This window comes from Pecten maximus, chromosome 15 (assembly GCF_902652985.1).
Source record: "Pecten maximus chromosome 15, xPecMax1.1, whole genome shotgun sequence".
In the NCBI taxonomy this organism is placed as follows: Eukaryota; Metazoa; Mollusca; class Bivalvia; order Pectinida; family Pectinidae; genus Pecten; species Pecten maximus.
This window is the reverse complement of record NC_047029.1, coordinates 12931505-12949414: the sequence shown is the minus strand read 5'-3', so window position 1 is coordinate 12949414 and position 17910 is coordinate 12931505. Positions and strand designations below refer to the sequence as shown.

Sequence of the window (17910 nt, the reverse complement as noted above, 5' to 3'; positions counted from 1 at the left end):
TGCAATTTTTCATAAAATGATATATTTTTTGAGAAATTCAATATTAAGCAATTTACTGAAATTTGATGTCTTCATATCTTTTTTTTTTCTTTTGTATGTGTGTGAATCTCTCAATCAATGTTCTATGGATAGTTTAATTTGTGTTGACCTGTCTTCATACTAATCGGTTGACCAACTCAGCCCAGGGCACCGTGTTCTCCAACATTAATTGTGCACGCGACAGCCGTGTATTGATGCCCTTCTGAATGTGTTGTTTGTCTTTCATTTACAGTGTTTACTTTGCTTGAACATATAATATTAATAATTTATGAATTTCCTTCATTGTTGTTAAATTCACTGTACATTTGTTTGCTGTAATCAATATAATCCTGATTTGAACGAAAGACACGTTTACTGCTATAAAGAATTACGCCAAAGACAAGCGTGTCAGCGGTATGAAGTAAAGTGAAGTATGAAGCGGTATCTAAGATATTATATTGTGTACATCGTTTATGAACCCTAATTTGTAGTATGTCCTAATGTAGCAACATTCATATTTTTCTTATATCTCTAGATCTGTCTTTCTTTCTTCCATACTTCTTCGCTTTTCTTTCTTTATAAATTAATATAGGTATACTCTGTCGCTATCGCTATCTATGTACAGTGTAATACTAGTATATATCTATGGAGAGGACTCTTTATAAGTTGCTAAGAACTTGTGCCCAATCCAATTGTGTTAAATCAATAAAATGTTTCAATTAAGTAGTTTTTTTATTTGTTTTGAAGTTTTAGGTCTCCAGTTCATTTAAGGGTACAAACCTTAACACTCGTTTTTTGTTTTTTTGTTTGTTTGTTTGGTTTTATGGGGGTTTTTTTTGTTTGTTTTTTTTGTAACATATTTATAGTAGTTTACATATTGGTAATAGACAAGAGGCCTATAGGCCTAAACGCTCACCTGATCATGTAATAGAATTTTGCAATGTGCAATATCGAGAGGCCTTGATCATCTTAGATGTACATTTCTGTTGCCCTAATATAATTATTGAAAAAGTAGGTCACAATGACCTAATTTTGTAATATTTGCTATCGGCATGCCTTTCTCATCCTAGATGTCCATTTCTGTTGCCCTATATAATTATTGAAAGAGTAGGTCACAGTGACCTAATTTTGCAATATTTGCTATCGGCATGCCTTTCTCATCATAGATGTCGATTTCTGTTGCCCTAATATAATTATTGAAAAAGTAGGTCAAAGTGACCTAATTTTGCAATATTTGCTATATTTGCTAGATGTCAATTGATGTTGTCCTATCATTACCATTAAAAAAGTAGGTCACTAACCTAATTTTGCAAAATCCAGTATGAACATATGGTGTTCATCCTAGATGTTGTCCTACATTTCATTTGCACAACTCACAACATAGAGCAATGTGAAAAGGGATATATAAGTCACCAAAGGTCACAAGTCGAATTGGTCATCAATATGACTAATCAATAAGAAACCTATAGACTCTCTCCAAATTTGATTTAAATTATCAGAAATTTTCTGATATTTACAATATTTACACAAGGTACACTTAATACCCAAAACACATCTGTCAACAGCTAGTTATCAGTGATTTAAAGCCATACACTGGGTAACTGGGCAGATTTCATCACTAAGTAATAGCTCTGGAGATAGGGCTCCATTCTCAGACCTCTCATGTCCCTTTATCTAATTAATTTTATTGTTTTCCTGTGTGACCCTAAACCAGCAATACCATGGTTTCATGCAGAGATTAAGCTAACAGGTCTTGGCATCAAAACTAACTGGTAACAGATAGTAGACAATCCAAAAGCCTAGTTATCTTACACAAAGAAATGTTCTACAGAGCACTATATCATTCAAGTAAAGACAACTATTACTGCACAGCATTGAGGCAACACCCGGTGTGATAGATGTGTATATATACATTGTATAGTTATCCATTAACAAGAAGCATACATAGTTTTATACAAAATCAAAATGATACAGATTACTTTTGCTCAAAATCTTCAATAGACAGAACTTACCTTTTAGAAAATTGATTTACATATTGAACCTGATCGTGGTCCTTTTTTTAAATCAAAATTCCAGAATTTCTAATCTGCTAGAATGTGTACTACAGTATATGCGATTGTTTCTCCAGGTTGGTGTGGGTGCTGCTAGCAGCCAAGTTAGTCAGCTGCCAGTTCCCCCATTTGGGACCCCTACCAGCAATGTTCACACTGAAGATGTATAGAGTGTATACAGACAGGTACAAATCATACAATTAAATTAATTAAAAATCAGCCACTCATTATACGTACCTCAAATTAAACTCGCCTCTTTGTCATCACTATCTGAACATTGTTATTGAAAATCAACTCTAAACGATGTACCAGTCATTAGTTATCTTGTCCACAAACAAAAACTTAAGTACTTTTTCATAGCTCATTTGGTGATAATTGCTGTGGTGGCCATCTTGTAAATTCAATGAATTTTTCAAACAACACCTCTTGTTCAGACATGTCACTAGAACATTCCTAGAAAGTCTTCTTACTACGAAGCAAATAATATTGGAGTTATAAGGAAACACATAATTTCAAAGATGGCGATCATGGCAGCCATCTTGAATTTTATTTTCACTTAATACATACAAATATCTAGTCAGTACCTTCTAACTAATCATTCAATGCCAATTTCAATACTCTCGGTTAAAAAAAGTTAGCGGACGACGCACGCCGCACGTCAGACGCCGGACGATACCCCATAGCAAAAGCTCACATGAGCCTTCGGCTCAGAGCTAAAAATTGTACTAAGGTCACTTTAAACTAATGATGCCGCTCTCTCTGAGGCAAAACATAGTTAATGACTTCGCTTACAGTAAACAGTCGCTAACGTAGATCCCAAAGCAGCCAGCTGTTGGAATGGCAAATGGACTAATGGGTACTGTCACTACACGTGTTGCCTTAATAATGACCACTGATGACCGATGGTCAAGTGGTCAGTGTGTAGCTGAATCAGTACACATTTGTGAGGCAATCTGGTAGCTCCGTAAGTAAGATAATTATTCCATTATCATGACCTAAATCTGTTTTTATCTGAATGTGTTATATAAATTATTATACAGTTTTTATAGTACTCGTTCTGATAACTCACTTTTATCGAATTAATGATAACGGCTACATTATTCCGGTCTTAATCTGTTATTTTCTGAGCCTGGAATGTTAATTGCTAAATAGTAACTATTGTTCTCAATCTGTATATCTTACAACAATTCAATAATTTTCTCGTTACCCGAGAAAAAAAAATTGTTAAACAAATCGTGAACAGAGTCGACCTCGAGAAGCAAACATATTGAATCACCTTAAAATACCACCTGAATATAGTAATACTGTTGTCGGTGTCAACATTTTAAAGTATGACCCCGGGAAGGAATTGACAGCAGAAGTGCCACAAATTTAAGTAAGGCAAACAAAGTCATTTTCTTTTGGGTGTGTGATATATCATTTATTTTTAGTAAATTATTATCTTTAGCTAAAAGTTAATCGCATTACTGTTTGTCAAGTGTTGATAATATAAGTAAAACGATGATGATGATGAGGATGAGGAGGATGATGATGATGATGATGATGATGATGATGATGTCCAAATAAGTTATCAAACTTACGGGATAAAACTAAATTGAATTGAAATGTAGTAACACCTTTGATTTGATGTTGCCTCCATACCTATCAGTTTTATACGATAATAGCTCGCCGTGGACCAATTTCCTTGTTATATGTATGCGACGTTAACTTAAGTTTCATGGGTCCTGTGTTTTTTAAAAGAAATAGGATACTTTTGGAGGCCTGTGTAAATGTTAATTGGAAATTCAATCTCTTCCCTGTTGACGATTTAGATGTATGATGTATATATCTAATGTATAATGCATTTTCTACTGAATACAATGCTATAATCATGATTTATAAACTAAAATCTCACTCTTTTTAGTTCTTTATCGAATGTAAAGAAGTGAAATATAAATGAAAAATAAAAATGGTCCTCTATAATGAAACAAGGGCCCGTTGGAGGGCCACAATATACGCCCGCCGCAATATTTGACACTTTGAAGGGGGTAGTTTCACAGGTTGTAATGCTTTAAAATGATGTATCATTGTTGGAAAGTTGGAATGAGATATTGATACACATAATGGTGTGTAGTCGAAACCGAAGGGCAAATTTAAATGATGAGATGTATATATGTTGCAAATATGGGAAACCTTGGTTTAGACACAACAACACAAAAATCAGTTCACATGTTTATATACAGAATATATACATTAAAAGAACCTCTTAGCAAAGAATCAGCTTCCTAATACCATTATTAAGTGAATGGTGAGCAATTACAAAATCATCAAAGGGGAATAACTCTGCAAATTCGGGGGTAAGGGGCATGATTTTGGTATGCGACACTCCGGCTCATCAAGAGGTATATTTGTGTCAAGTATGGAGAGACTGGGTAAAGTAGTATTGGAGTTATGGTCCGGACAAGTAAAATCGTCAAAGGGGAATAACTCCACAAATACGGGGGAAAGGGGCATGATTTTGGTATGCCACACTCCGAGTCATCAAGATGTATACATGTATTGTGTCAAGTATGGAAAGCCTGGGTCGAGTAGTATTGGAGTTATGGTCCGGACACCATATGTGCCCGCCCGCCCGCCCGCCAACATGATAACATAATACGTCCCGTCTTTCAACGGGCGTATACAAATAATAAACAAGAAAATTACAGTAAATACAATATGTATATGTAAATACTCTGTCGGTTGAAATGTAAACATCAAATAAATGGACATTGACGATGAAAGGGAACAATGAGGAAGTTGCTTTTTACTGTTTACGTGTATTTGGGCCTTTCCTAGCGTGTATAGCACATTTTCAGACGTTTTATGGAGGTAGATTAAATTTAGGTAAAAATGACTCCCCAGGCGATTATCGGCTATAGAATGAAATCAATATACCCCCCCCCCCCCCCCCCCCCCAAAAATATATATATATAAAAAAAAAAAATTTTTTTTTAATAAAATGAAAGAAAATTTATAAAACACTAGGAAAGGTCCAAATAATACACGTAGACTGTAACACATACTCAGGCCCCTGTGGTTGCAGTACGTATTTTTATTCCATGTAAATATTTCTCCTCTCGTGAAACAGGTACAAACATGAGGGTTTTAGCCGTTCTCTATACGATCTTACTGTTGATATCTACAGCGATGGCCCATGGAAGTCGACGACCTCAGCGTAAGTACGCGTATATATATATATATCTTGTAAAACAGGTAACAGGATGGCTTTTAATAGGACATTCAACTCTGGTCGATCTTAAGGTACCCGTGTCTTTTTATAGAAATTTCGTGATCATTTAGATTAGGCATATCCCCCAGAATGTTTATTTAACGACACAAACTTGCCCACCTCGTGAAGTAACCTATTGAATATGTACCCAGCCGAATCAGCTCAAAATTAAATTGTTGGTAATAAGCCTGATGATTTCAGCTTCGGTAGTGTGACATTTTCATATCTCGATAACAACATCTCGATCCCCGAAACTACAGTGCTTTGAATTTCATCATTCCCGAGATATGCGACAACAATTATTGAGGTGAAGTTGAAAAGGAACTTCTGCTTAGTAACGATGAAAATAAATGTTCAATTAAAGGTGTGTAGATTCATTAAACGGACATCAAGCTAAATTATCAGTGGTTCACTGGATTCATAACCTGCCTAAACTCAGTCTGAATGGAAAAAAAGAAAGAAAAGAAAGAAAAAAAAAAAGAAAAGAAAGAAAAAAAGAAAGAAAGAAAAAAGAAGAAACAATAATTTAAAGTTTCTATTTTGCGTCTTCTTACCACCGCCCCTAGCCTTCAATATATTGATACAAACATCTGTAAGAAAGCAACGCAACACATGGTCATAAAGTCGTTTAATTTTTTTGCCATAATCTGGTCTGCCACGAAAAGAAACTCAATACTACGCGAATAAATAATAATGTGTGTTATGAAAGTGTATTTTTTCTCCATTTTACAGATTTCCTTCAAACTATAATATATACACATCGTCGCCGGATACCAACGATTAATTGCACTATGCTACGCTATAATTTTCACACGTGGGTAAACTCGGTGATAGACCCTCGTCAGTAAAATAGCATCTGATTTATCGATTCGAACAGAAATACTTCAATGTAGATGGTATAGAACATCTTAATCACATACATTTTTGTATGTCTATTTCCACGGGAAATTTTACTGAGATATTCCTGTGTGAACCGCTTCCGGTTGTCCTTATCTTCTCTGACTTGTCATTTTAAGATTGTGAATGTGAAGCTTCTGGTGATGATTATGCACCTACAAAAGTTACAAGCAATATATACTTCGCGCAAGTTTTTAGCTCACCTAGAAGGTCCGTCCGTCCGTCCGTCGTCCGTCGTCCGTCCGTCAACATTTGCTTCAAGTCGCTACTAGTCAAAACGTTCTTTTTGGATTTTGACCAAATTTGGTCAGAAACATCCTTGGCAGAAGGGGATCAGATTTTGCATGAAATGGTTACTCTGACCCCCAAGGGGCCAGAGGGGCGGGGCCCAATAGGGGAAATTAAGGCATTCCTTTAAATCGCTACTAGTCATAAAGATATGAATGGATTTCAACAAAATTTAGTCCGAAAGATCCTTGGGGGAAGGGGAATAGATTTTGCATTAATGACGATTCTGACCCCCAAGGGCCTGAGGGGTGCGGCCCAATAGGGGAAATTGAGACAATTCTTTTAAATCGCTATTAGTCATAAAGTTTTTATTGCATTTTGACCAAATTTAGTGTGAAAGATCCTTGGGGGAAATTGAAATAGATTTTGCATTAATGAAGATTCTGACCCCCAAAGGGCCATAGGGGCGGGGTCAATTAGGTGAAATAGAGGTCATTTCTTTAAATCGCTACTTGTCGTTAAGTTCTTATTGGATTTTGACCAAATTGGCCAGAAACATCCTTGGGGGAAGGGGATAAGATTTTGCATTAATGGTGACTGACCCCCAGGGGCCCAATCGTTGAAATTGAGGCAATATTCCTTTAAATAGCTACTAGTCATAAAGTTATGAATTGATTTGAACCCAATCTGCTCAGAAACATCCTTGGGGAAAGGGGAACAGATTTTGCATAAATGGTTACTGTGACCCTCCATCCCATAACTATGTATAGCATCGCTGGACGTTAAGGGATAAACACAATTCTGATCTAAAAATAGGCCCAATGGTCTATCCCCACCCTGAGAGACTCAATTTCTTTAAACACAATCATGTTGTAAAAACAATCCCTGTGGTCTTTTCACGCCCTTAAAGAATCTGGACTTTGTTATTTCTTTAAAGCAGTTGGGATCCTCACACTATAACCATATATTGCATTGTTCGAGATTTACAATAAAGCTACGTATTAACGGATTGAACATTATTTTGACATTTGGTCAAATCCAACCAGGTGAGCGATACAGGCCCCATGGGCCTCTTGTTTTGTATAGTATTCCTGGTTGTCAAACAAAACATAAAACATTAAACCAGGTAATTATAAAGGCTTGCCCGATTCTTATTGACACATTTGTATACTTTATTAACTTAAATCACAAATTATCTTTACGTCACTATACACATCACGACGAACATTCATTTTATCAAATTTCCTTCTATTTGTTTAAGGCTGTTTTGAACCACCATTCAAAGGTCCATGTCGTCAAAGACAGGTGCGCTGGTACTTCGACCCGACAACCAAGGCCTGTCGCACGTTCCTGTATGGGGGCTGTCGGGAAAACAAAAACAACTATGAATCGGTTTACACGTGTAGACGAGTGTGTAAAGTGGACGCTTGACCATTGTTCGCTTACCGAAAGAAGAAAAAAAAAAATTTATACCATATTGTGGTAATTCATTATTTTTCGATAATAATATCTACTGGATGAAATGTCTGTAAATCCATTTCTACCATTTTTAACATTATGATTATTAATATTTTTTAATACTGTATAATATTTTCTCGGTAGATCGTCGTTATTGTACACTACCATCGATTATTGAATAAAACATTTCAGCATTTTTCTGAAATAAAAACTGTATGGTGATAATGAAGTAGATTTAGGTAATGTTTTTATCAAAGGGAAATAACTCTTTTTGATAATCAACAATTATGCTATATTACTATTCAAATAAAAAAAACACTTTTAAGATAAAGAAAATTATCAAGACAAGTAATTAATTTCTTTAGAAGGATTTTCGTTTATGAAGCCGAACAGTATAAGATACACAAAGTTATAAATTGTGACATATTTGGAATTATTTGATGAGGTGTGTGTCTTGTACATAGTCTTTGAATACTGAATTTCGTTAGATCACTTCATGAATATCTTGTCGTAAGAAATATAATATACAATTCAATAATGACGATACTTCATGCATGACACATCGTTACAATTAGCATATTTCTGTAATTGAAATTTGACATACTAGTAGTAAAAACAACAAGTGACGGTAGGACACTCTAGTCCGGATCTAGATCACATACAGTGTAAAGCGTAATATCCGGAAACCTATGGTGGCTCGTTAGGGCCAAGTATCAAACCTCGCATTCTCGCAATCTCGACCTTAGGTCGAAAACGCGAGAATGCGAAATCGCGACGGCGAGAGTGCGAGATTAATCTCGCGTTTTCGCTCTTTCGCATTCTCGCGTTTTCGCTCCCTCGTCTTCGTCGCATTTTCGCATTCTCGCGTTTCCGACCTAAGATCGAGAGTGCGAGAATGCGAGATTTGATACTTGGCCCTAACGAGCCACCATAGGAAACAAATCGCAGAAGCGACAAAACACACGACGGTTACTTGTACCGTACCGCCACTTTTATTTACACAAATGTTTTCACATTGTGTGACAGTAAACAATAAATTACTCACCAAAATGTTTCTTTTGTCAGATCCTCTGATGTAGAGCTTTACGGTACTATTTATGTGTCGATCAGTATAAATTGTTGTTATGGAGAACGCCGGTTTGAGAATTAACCAGCCAAGTCAAAATAAATTCTTTAACTAGATGATAACTATTGATTACAATGGGTGTATAAAACTATATCTCTGCGTGTCGCAGCTAATTTATTCCCAGTCAACTTGTATGTGATTTACAGCACATGCGCATTGTCTACATATTTTCTAAACTTCATTTTGTTCAAGCGCGATGTGTACTTTGCTTAAGAAAATATACATCAATGCCGTTGATTTTAAGTATAATATATATTACTGGTCTTCAATAGAAACACGAAGCGGAATCAATTTTCAACGATTCTTTTTTTAAATAACACACTTATGGTTAGATGATGTCAATCATATAGCTGTTACGTCATTCTGACACAATGTCAATACCAGATGTTTTAGACAAATAATTTTATAATTAAGTACATCGTTGATCAATTCTCACTGATAAACATATGTTCGTCTTATTTGTTATTCAAATTTATTATTCGTTTCAACAAATATGACAATTCAGTATCAACCAGTCGAAATAAAACACCATCCCCAGTAATAATCTATTATGTTTCTCAACCTTTTTCGTTTTTTTTCCTACAGACGAACGTCTGTGTCACATATCAATATATTTTAAGCATAAGAAGGATAATAAACTAAAAAGAAAAACCCAACAAACACAAAAGAAAGCAAAACACATAAACAAGCTGATTTGTCGATATTCAAAATGAGCAATTCGAATTCGTATCCTTGTAAATGGATAACAAGCAAACATGAAATGCAAATTATCAGACGGAATTATCTCCATGAACGATGAATTCACTAAGTTAAGATGCATTCATCATAGAAAGGAACACCGCTAAGATATTAAAAGACGATTCTTGTAAACAAAACAAAAATCAATTAAATATATCACTGACATGTTAAGAGGTAAGATATATTAATAATGACACATGATAATGCCAGAAACATGACACACAGTAACATAGATACTAGTAACACGACTAAAATAGTGTTAGTTACATAGTAACACAGATAATAGTTACATGACTGAAATAGTGTTAGTTACACAGGAACAAATATACTAGTAACACGACTGAAATAGTGTAAGTTACATAATACATAGCAACATAGATACTAGTAACATGACTGAAATAGTGTCAGTTACATAATACATAGCAACAAAGATACTAGTAACACGACCGAAAGATTGTCAGTTACATAGTAACACATATACATGTACTAGTAACATGACTGAAATAGTGTCAGTTACATAATACATAGCAACATAGATACTAGTAACACGACTGAAATAGTGTAAGTTACATAGTAACACACATACTTGTAACATGACTGAAATAGTGACAGTTACATAGTAACACAGATAATAGTTACATGACTGAAATAGTGTCAGTTACATAGTAAGACAGATACTAGTAACACGACTGAAATATTGTCAGTTATATGATACATAGTATCATAGATACTAGTAACATGACTGAAATAGTGTCTGTTACATAATACATAGTAACACATATACATGTACTAGTAACATGACTGAAATAGTGTCTGTTACATAATACATAGTAACACATATACATGTACTAGTAACATGACTGAAATAGTGTCAGTTACATAATACATAGTGACACATATACATATACTAGCAGTGGCGTAGGAAGTCGTCAAAAAGTGGGGGGGCAAAATTTTTTTTAACCTTAAATTTTACGCACTAAACAAATCGTATGCCATCTCCGCAAAATTAGCCAATAATTATCATTTCAACATCCCATGATAATTTTGATAATTTATGTAGTACAAAATAAGTTATTTACGCAAATCAGAATATATATATTAAATATAGCAAAACATGAAGTCCGAGGGGCCGCCCAGCGGGTCCAGGGCAGCGCCCTGATATGGGTTCAAGGGGGTCTAAGCCCTCCGCGAAAACTGAATATAGCACATTTCCAATAATTCGGGATCAGGCGCGGATCCAGGAGTTTTCGAAAGGGGGTTCAGTAATTAAGTGATCAAGCGAGCGCCGTAGGCGCGAGCCGATTTTTTTTCCCTTTTTGCGAGAGGTCTGGGGGCCGCCCAGCGGGTCCCAGGGTGGCGAAGCCCCCCTGTAGATCTGCAATCGAAAGGGGGGGGGGCAGTAATTCAGTGATAAAGCGAGCGCCGTAGGCGCGAGACGATTTTTTTTTTGTATTTCCTCGTACCTGTTGGTAATTAATATCACTCTATTCACGTTAAAACCGCGCATTCTTCTTCATGTTGTGTTTCTGTCTTTTTCTCATTATGAACTCAATTAACTTCACAAATTATCATCAACTTATTGAATCTATGTGATGAAGTTAAGCAAAATTGCGTATTAAGATATAAATATTGACTTACCAGGCTATTGCAGACGACCGACACACAGGTCTGAGGATTGATATACTAGTATAAAAGTCGGAATGTTCCAGATGTACAAGATAAAGTTTTTATCGCTGCCTTCAAGAAAACATTATCGGTTTGGAAATATACAGATATTTATCGAAATGAATATATAAATTCGCGTTTTATCCCCTTTTTTAGATTTTGGATGTCAAAAAGTGGGGGGGCAAAAAGATATGTTTGCCCCCCCACTGAAAAAAGTGGGGGGGGGGGGGGGGGGGGGGGGGGGGCAATTGCCCCCCCTGCCCCCCCGCTTCCTACGCCACTGACTAGTAACATGACTGAAATAGTGTCAGTGATAAAATACCTTTCTTATTTTTTGGAAAGAGGCACCTGAAGATCTATGATTGCAAAATGAGATAGACCTTCGTTCAAATTTGTCAAGTAACATAATTCTGCCCAACCTTAAAACAAAAATTGATTCAAATCTATCAGATTTTGATAAATTTCCACTACACTAAGTTTATGCGATATGCGTCACTAAAAATCTAATCGAATCATGAAAAAAAAATCTTAGAAGCGACGTAATAGGCGACCGCAATGAAAGTGAATATAGAAACATGTTGGTAGCTGTCCATCACTTTGAATCGTGCGCGGACAGCTAATGACGTGGGTACCAGCTTGTAGATATTGATCCGGAATACATTTCAAACAAGAGATGAGTGGCAGTTTTAATCATTCCCATACATTTTTGTGAATTGAGGTGGTCGGTCGTTAAAGGAAACGGTAAGTAAGAAGACATTTTTGTATTTATTTCGCATTTAAATATCTTTTTTTATGAAGGAAGGGAAACATACGAGAAGATTATTTAAAAGAGAATCTAATTAATTATCAGATGCAGAAAATGAAATAAGTCGTGTGCTAAGTGTGTGTGTTAGAGGAACTTGCGATTTTTTTTATTTTGCATTAAATTAAGAAAGTTTTAAATGAAATATATATAAAACAAGCCATATAATTTATTAATCTTATTCTAATAAGTATAAATATAGTTTTGGTTTTCGATAGCATATCAATTTAAGAAAACTACTGTTAGTACATTTTCCCGCGATCCCGGACTACATTAGAAACATGTTATATTATGATGGACACACCAACAAGACAAACAGGTATGCAAGATGTCCCTGGCAGAGAAACAGGAAATGTCTAACTTCCGGTGGGTTTGGTGGGAAAATTGGAAGATCATCTTCCGTGGAAAATTACTAAGCCTTGTTTAGAAAAGTATATTTATGACTTCATGGACATCCTCAATGAATTGCCAGTAGCGTAGCTTGGCGAAAATTATCTTTCTCGCCTCTCTGTCTGTCAGATTTTTTCTTTAATATTTTTTTTCCAAAACATACACGTTACTTTACCTACCCCAATGATAGCGGTTATAACTATAAGTTTTATCCATCAAATTTCGATATTCGCGTGATTTGGCAGAAAGTATAGATTTTATGGCGTAGAAGCACTTGTAATCAATAGACAAATCAAGATAAATCATACAAATCATGAATTATTCTAATGTTCTTTACATACTTAAAAGCTTAATTACTCTTTGGATAAAACGACTTACTTTACTTAACAAACCTGAATTACATATAGAGACATACCGGAACGTATGATCTATTCTCCTTGTACTTTTTCAAGTGTCTCCATTCAAATCTAGCGTTTTGTTTCCTGTTGTTGACAATTTTCTTACGGGGTTTGAATTTTATAATTACAATTTCGTTTTATTGTTGATATTCTCATCTTAAAAATGTCCTTTGACCCGAAAAAAATATTGACCTTGAATCGACCTGAATTTGACATGAAATTAACCTGTAATTGACATGAAATTGACTCGAAATTGATCTGAATTTGACATGTCAAATTCAGGTCAATTTCTTGACATGAATTGACTGTTATTCTATTTTCGGTACAATTTGACCTGAACATTTTCACGTGACATTGAATTGACCTGAAATTGACCCGATATTGACCTAAATATGACATGAAATATTCTCATGTCAAATTCAGGTCAATTTCATGACATGAATGGTCTGTCTTGCTATTTTCGGGTCAATTTGACCTGAACATTTTCATATCAAATTGCCCTGAAATTGATCTGAATTTGACATGAAGTATTCTCATATCAAATGCAGGCCAATTTCAAGTCAAGTTCAGGTAAATATCTTGACATGAATTGACTGTTTTGCTCTTTTCAGGTCAATGTGGCCAGAAAATCTTCACATGAATTTGACCCGCATTTGACCTGAATTGACATGAAGACATTTTTGCCTGTGTAATGTGCTACAACTTCGATGTAAAGATTTAAAATTCGTATGTACATTATAGATATGCTTGTTTATATATTTTAGTGACCAATACCCAAGGATGCGGTTTTACATCTTCATTATAGGGGTCTTACTTCTTGTGACAAAAACACAACAGACCGCTCTGCCGGATGGTATGTATTTTAATGTTACAAATGCAAAGTATCCACGAGAAATAGCCATATACGAGGGCTGATTGATAAGTTGTTAGCCTCATGTTGAAGGATTTAAATTTGTCGGACGTATTGCATTATTTTTCAACATATTCCACTTCCGTAGGTATACACTTTTGCCAGAAGTGTTTAAGGGCCTCAATGCCACTTTTATAGAACTCCTTTTCTTGACTGTTCAGAAAGTCATCCACTGCATGTTAGGATTAGGGTTGGGTGCCTTAAATAGCGGTTTTCAGTTTTGGAAATAGATGAAAGTCTAATGGAGCGAGATCAAGGTGAATAAGGCTGATGCTCCATCAATTTAAAGCCACAATCGTGAATGGCAGCCATGGCAATGACAGACTCTTTCACCCTAACCCTAACCGATTTTGTCCATTTTGCAAAAGCCGCTTGTCTTGTTTACTTTAGAGTGCTACCTCGTCGATATAAACTTACCAAAAGAGATCAGTCCTTTGGTACACGGCTCTATATAGTCAGAGAATAGTAGGACTTAAAAATAACATCCTTGAGTACCTCCTTCAATACGAGGCCCAGTCAAAAATAAGTGAAGCATTATGGTGAAGTGGGCGTCACACTTATAGCTTAGCAATAGATTTGTCTTGTGACGTTACAAACGCAATTAGCCAAGCTTGTGCTTTGTAACAAACAAACATAAAACTGCCGTGTGATAGAACATTTTGATATTAATCGCTTTGTATAGGTATGTACAGTAATTGTTGCAAAACTACATTTTCTACTCTATATAGACAAACAAAAATTAATTATTATTTAATAAGGAGAGTCTTTCTCGGATCTTAATTTAGCATCGGTAAAAATACAACATTATTTACTAAACTTCAATTTGTTCCACGCCTTCGGATAGAGCACTTACTCAAGTGGTATATAGTTGTCTCCCGAGTTAACATAACCCCTAAAATTTCATAAATAAAGACGTGCACTTAATATACACAATTTGCCATCTTTGATACATGTAATTTGCAGTTCTGTTGTTGCTTATAAACGCGGTTGGGCTTTGTTCTAAAAGCTCCAGGGATTTATTGACTTATTCAATTTTAGACTCTTTTTATTCTTATTTATTTATACATTTTGTACTTCTTAATTGGAACTGATTAAGGGGATAGTGAACTCGCCGAGACGTTCCGCTCTAATCCTACACTTGTAATACATACCAAAGTCTAGCAACATTTAAACTGATAGACTGTTTATGCTACAATGTAGCACAGTTTACGAAAACAGGTCACAAAATGAAAACCGAAATAATTAAATAGAATTCTAGCTGTATATCTAGGCTCTTCCCGTAAGTATTAGTTTAAAACCCTATATACAAATTTTGAACGCCGTATAATATTGGTACCGGATATGACGCGACAGGTGGCGTTACTGGTCAAGATGAAGTACGTGATTTGTCAATGTAGCGGTAAATGCAAAAAAAAAAAAAAAAAAAAGATATACAGTTAAAAACGAAATAGAGTTAAGATTGAATGCAAGCTGAAGAAGTGAATGTATCTTTTCAAATGACACATTGATAAAATTATATTCCTGATTCAAATGCAGTCTTATTAACACCAAATATGTTTCAAACTGATATAATTTTGTTATCCGTGCTGAAACGCATTAGTTCGTTGATTTATTTCACCAGCAGTTTTACATTATAACTACCAGCATTAAAACTATGCCGTTTATCTTTTCTTGTTTTATATAACTAGATTCTGTCCGTATGATTATCAAGATTTGTAGTTCTCATCGAGGAAGTTCGTATCCCCCATGTTTTATTCAGTAACCCGATATTAAATCCCTAAATTAAGGAACTTAAGTTTTACTCTGTGTGAAAATATTTTGTTTTCATTTTGTATTTAAAACAGCCTGCAACCTGCCAATGTACCAGGGGGACTGTACGGAATACATATCCCGTTGGTATTACGACTCGGTCACTGGAGCATGCGTGGAGTTCATATACAGTGGTTGCTATGGAAACGGTAACAACTTCTACACCAAGGACGCATGCCTAGCGCAGTGTACTTAAGCCGGGAACTGTTACTACTACATTTGACATGGATCAGGAAGGAAGATAATGCTTATAATCTATTTTAATTAATAAAGTCAATATCACCAAATGCAAGACTCATTGATTATAATAATTTATTTATTTCAACAAACACTTCTTTTCAGAACTCTTAACATTGTATTGGAATGACTCCCATATGATATAATAAATAATTTCAGGTCTTGACCGATTAAATATCAATGCGGTTAATTTTCAGAATCCCTTAAGAACATGTATATTTACTTCTTTAAATTAAGCATATGATCATAGCAAAGGGTTGCACAGAATCTTATTGACGATCTGCAACCCTCGACGGTACTTTTATACATATGGAAACAATATTAAGTCTGTACAAAGCAAAGTATAACCACGCCCACACCGACGTTTGTGATGCTGTGTACAGAATTCGTTTATCCACTAACAAAACAGTCACGTTTTGAACCCGTGTACATTATATCATCTAACATAAATGTATTTACACGCCTCCATCAACATTCTGTTATTTTTTTATATGATCAAAGCCACAAGCAATTATGCTTTGCATTGGATCCAGTCAATCATTTATCGGGACGGATGACAGCTGTGATCAACACATTTTACATTACGGGGATCGATACTCTTTCTTTTCTGCGCATTTAAAATTATTTCTAGCTTCATACTTTTGTCAGCAACTTTACATTTGAAAATATCGTAATCTAAATATTGATTTTGACAGCTTTTTGCTTTACAAATACTGAAATATTACTGCTTTGTGAATGAAACTATGATCGTTAAAACGAGGACAAACGATAAAACATTGGACATACGTACACGGATATAATACTGTGCAGTAGGACCAGGTGTTCCGGACCTTCTTCCGTCTGCCATTGATGTTACCTGTCATATAACGACTAGCTCAATTAATGCAATGTTCTCAAAATAAAAACCGGGGTAGTGACAAAGGAATCATCAGGCCTATCAACAGGTTTGAGGAAATTATTTCGACCGTAAACCTTTTTAATATGACACAATGTTCCAGTCTTGTCGCTGTCTATTCAGTTTGGCTTATTGTCATAAGGGGGATATGCATTTGACTTGGTGACCGAGAAAGTATTCATCTGTTCCATCTGTTACATGTATCATCATTCAGATAAGATCAAAGGTACAATGTACATTTCATGGAAAACCGAACGTTTTCCAAACCGTTGCCCATATCGAATTAATAGCGGCAATCAAAAATATCCCGATGCTTCTTTCAGAGAAAATTGATAATCAATTGAACAGGCAAATGGTTAACACATGGCACATCCAATGAAAGAATATGTGTCGTTAAAAAAATAATAAGAAAACCGCAAATACAGATTATTCTAAACGGGCTATAAGGTTAAAACACGCTATGAGAAAATGATATAATACGTAACATTTTTATGAGTATGTTACAAAACTAACACTTTCTGTTAATTACAAAAAATAAAAGTCACAGCAACCATTTCTGATTGTAAACATTGCGGTCTTGATCTACAAAATAGTTTTGAGTGACGGTATGAAACAACCAAAACAACAGAATATACCGATATAATCGCAAAACCATAATTTATTCAAATCCATCAAACGAGCGCAAAATCCTGACATCAATATGGACTTTGCGTTGATACCCTTGAAAAGCACAGGGAGATCAACGATGACAAGACCAGATGTTTCGGAAGAATAATCGTTCTCTGCTTTCATCGAGGACACCCGCCAAACAAATCTACATGTACCTGGTCACCGATGATCGACCAAGTCCAGTCCCGCTACATATGTAGGTAATCTAATGAAGTTTTATACGATAGATTCCAACAGCACAATGACCGTACACAATATTCGTAGATTAATTACTAACTTTTACTTAATGTGTGTCGGTAATCTAATGGAGTTGGATACGATAGATTCCGACTGCACAAGGGCCGGACACAAAATGTGTATGTTGATATA

The 17910-nt window shown here is 35.4% G+C and overlaps 2 long non-coding RNA genes across 2 annotated transcripts; both read left to right on the top strand.

Moving 5' to 3' along the window:
* The first annotated feature begins 2908 nt into the window (after window positions 1–2908).
* Window positions 2909–8131, top strand: LOC117344388. The gene is made up of 3 exons (XR_004536170.1): window positions 2909–3033; window positions 5179–5265; window positions 7706–8131. It is a non-coding gene; the product is annotated as an uncharacterized LOC117344388 (long non-coding RNA).
* A 3880-nt stretch (window positions 8132–12011) lies between these two features.
* LOC117344240 lies at window positions 12012–16027 on the top strand. The gene is made up of 3 exons (XR_004536134.1): window positions 12012–12172; window positions 13786–13874; window positions 15776–16027. It is a non-coding gene; the product is annotated as an uncharacterized LOC117344240 (long non-coding RNA).
* The last annotated feature ends 1883 nt before the right edge of the window (window positions 16028–17910 follow it).